This window comes from Nematolebias whitei, chromosome 1, assembly GCF_014905685.2.
Source record: "Nematolebias whitei isolate Nwh7 chromosome 1, NemWhi1, whole genome shotgun sequence".
Taxonomy (NCBI): Eukaryota; Metazoa; Chordata; class Actinopteri; order Cyprinodontiformes; family Rivulidae; genus Nematolebias; species Nematolebias whitei.
The window spans coordinates 41,196,558-41,200,154 of record NC_056498.1 but is presented as its reverse complement, the minus strand read 5'-3'; positions in this window follow the sequence as shown (position 1 = coordinate 41,200,154).

Here is a 3,597-nt window from a genome sequence, read left to right as displayed (position 1 = left end):
GTTCTAAACAGGTCAGGTGCAGACAGAAACATTAAAGTGGTTATTGTGGTGCAGGATTAGTTTCATTGTTCTGTGTGTAGAAAGGGGGAGGAGTTGAAAAGCTTGATAGGCACAGGAGGAAGGACTTCCTGTGTTCTGTGGATCAGTATAAAGTGAAACAAATGATAAAATCTGCTCCATTGTTGTTTTGGTTTTCGTGGCACATAGTGATAATGAACACATGCAAAAATACAGTAGATTGCTACATCATTATTTATTCAAAGCTCTCCTGCCTACACACATACACACCAGAAATCATTTATTTTTTATTAATGTTTAAATAAAATCCTTTTAACAAGATGTTTTTTGTTTGTTTTAGCTTCGTTTGTATTGGACAGAATGTGCAAACACAGCAGAAAAGGTCTTTTTTATGTCCAGAGCGGGGATATGTTCTGATTTTCTGCCTTTCATGTACGTAGATGGACAAATATTTTTTCAAATGAAGACAACATAGTCTGTTAAAAATAACCAGACGAGTGTAGTCGGGGCCTTTAGAAGTCTCCAGCTGATATAAGTAACATATTTTTGAGCTGTGTGAAGAATAAGACACCGAACATAGGGACGTACATGTTATGCTCAGATTACACGGCCCATCTGAATTGTGTTAACAGCTTCTCATCACATTTTTTCAGAGGTTCTAACAGGAAGCTTTTAGTTCTTTGTTGATGATGTTTTGGTGTCATCCTTAATTGCATCAAAGACTTCATGTTCTTGTTGAAGTCGGATTCATGACATCCCTCCGGCTGGTTTTGTTAGTCTGCCTTTTTCTAAAATTAGTTGTATATTTTTGAGTATTTATAAACAATTCAGGTAGAAAATTTTGGCTTTATTGCTTAAATAACAAATATTTAACAGCTGAATTTCTTCAGATTAAAACATGGCTTTAATAACAGTGGTTATTAGTCACAAAGTTTACCCCTTTAATCTTAATGTCCAGACTTTTTGACGTAATAATCACCAGATTAACAATATTATAATAATTATCAACACTGTCCAGATTCATGTTGTTAATTTTTCTTATTTTATGTAAAAAGTGTTTACGTTAATCTTCTTTCATTAAAACATACAGTTCTGTCAAACCCAAAGTGCACTCCTGCTGGCTGCCTTTTAAAAATGATCAACTATAATGTTTAGTTATATAACAATAATTATTTAATTTGGCAAAAAATAAAGAGCATCCCTTTTCTTACTTGTCTTAGTCAATCTGTTACTCCTTACTTTTCTCCCTCGTTTCTTTTTACTCTCTTTATTAGTTTTGTTTCCTCTCAGCCTTTGAATTTTAATATATATTACACTGGAGGAGGAGAAACGGAGCGAGGAGGAACCACCAGACCCTCCATACATGAAAGCAGCTCCGTCATCTGCTTCACATTAATGGCACACAGATTTTTCAGACATCTTTTTTCCAAACAATAGACAGCTTGATTTATAAACTGGCACTAGAGTTTTATTGGAGAAAAGCTACAGATGAAAAATAACAGAAAATGAGAAATTTGTTCGTAGAAAAAGAGAAAATGCATTAATCGTCACGTGTGGCGTGGAGATCCGTCTGGGATTTGTTTGGCCCAGATCAAAGTCACTGTAAGAATTCAGACTCTGGTTCTGTTACCTTAAAAACCCAGCGTCTTTGTCAAGCTGACGCTTCATGCAGCTTTTGTTTCTTTGATAATTTATGAACTCTGTTATGAGTTACATCGCTAAATGTTTGAGCACAATTATGTTGCTTCAGGGGATTCATTAGTTACATAATGTACGACCTTTTTGTTGAGAGCTTTTGCTCAACTCTCCTACAAACGTAGGGATTTGTGCAGTAAAGAGTGGTCTCACTGTCAGAAAGAGTAATTACCTTTCCTTCTGTGTGTATAAATGCTTGCCACATGTTGGATTTTTAATAAAACTACAGTAGAAGGTAACTTACATGATCACTAAATTAATAAGTCAAAGTACTGCCTCTTCAAAGCTTTTAGACCTGCAAGAAGAAGAAAAAAACTTCTGGAATACAATAAATAATACACACAATTTGATTATTATTATTGTTGTTGTTGTTGTTGTTGTTGTTGTTGTTGTTGTTGTTGTTGTTGTTATTATTATTATTATTGTTGTTGTTATGATTATTATTATTATTGTTGTTATGATGATGATTATTGTTATGATTATTATTGCAGTATTGTTATCATTATTATTAATATTATTGTTATTATTATTGTTAATATTATTTATTATTATTATTATTATTATTATTATTATTATTATTATTACACATTTCTCCTATGCTCAAAGTAATATAAGGATTTTATAACTTTTTTCAAATGAAGCAAACTACTGATATTAGGACCGTTAGTTTGCTGTGAGATATGAGGTGTAGGTCCAAGTCCTGACCCATCGGACCAGTTCTGACCCATCGGACCAGTTCTGACCCATCGGACCAGTCCTGACCCATCGGACCAGTCCTGACCCATCGGACCAGTTCTGACCCATCGGACCAGTTCTGACCCATCGGACCAGTCCTGAGTCCTGACCCAGCAGTAGACTCTCCTCGGACAGTCTTTCTCAGGCGTTCAGAGCTTCTTTGGGACTCGGAGTCCATTCTTTCTGCAGAGCGCTGATGAGTCCAGGTGGTGATGTTGGACGAGAAGGTCCAGCTCATCCTGGAAGAACCTGCTGGTAGAAACGCTCCATCTGTGTCAGAACCTCAGAACCGTCTTCATGTGTTTGTGCAGAAGTCTCCGACCTTCAGCACATCTGGAGCTCTGCGGTTCTTCTCGTAAAGTTTTACACTTGGAGTGGAAACCAGTTTCCTAACGGTCTGGTTCTGGATCTGGTTTCTTTGTTCTTCTCTCTCCACGAGTAATTTGTCCATGAACCGTCGGAGCTTTAAAGAGAAATGTGTGAACTAAACGAAGAGACTGAGAACATCAAAACTGCAGCAGGTCGACTTCAGACGTCTTTGAAGTCTCCGAGTTTCCTTTTTCTTGTCTGCAATAAAAGAAGTTTAATAATCAAAGCTCTTATTTTGATGAACTTAGAGCCAACAAGTCACTCAGACACGAGTCTGAAGGGTTCCTTGAAGGAACATCACCGGCTGCCTCATGCCAATTTACTCTGAGATCATCTACTGAGATCATCTTACTGAGATCATCTTATTGAAATCATCTACTGAGATCATCTTACTGAGATCATGTTATTGAGATCATCTTATTGAGATCATCTTACTGAAATCATCTTATTGAGATCATCTTACTGAAATCATCTTATTGAGATCATCTTATTGAAATCATCTTATTGAGATCATCTTATTGAGATCATCTTACTGAGATCATGTTATTGAGATCATGTTATTGAGATCATCTTACTGAGATCATCTTATTGAAATCATCTTATTGAGATCATCTTATTGAGATCATCTTACTGAGATCATCTTATTGAGATCATCTTATTGAAATCATCTTATTGAAATCATCTTATTGAGATCATCTTACTGAGATCATCTGACTGAAATCATCTTATTGAGATCATCTTATTGAAATCATCTTATTGAGATCATCTTATTGAGATCAT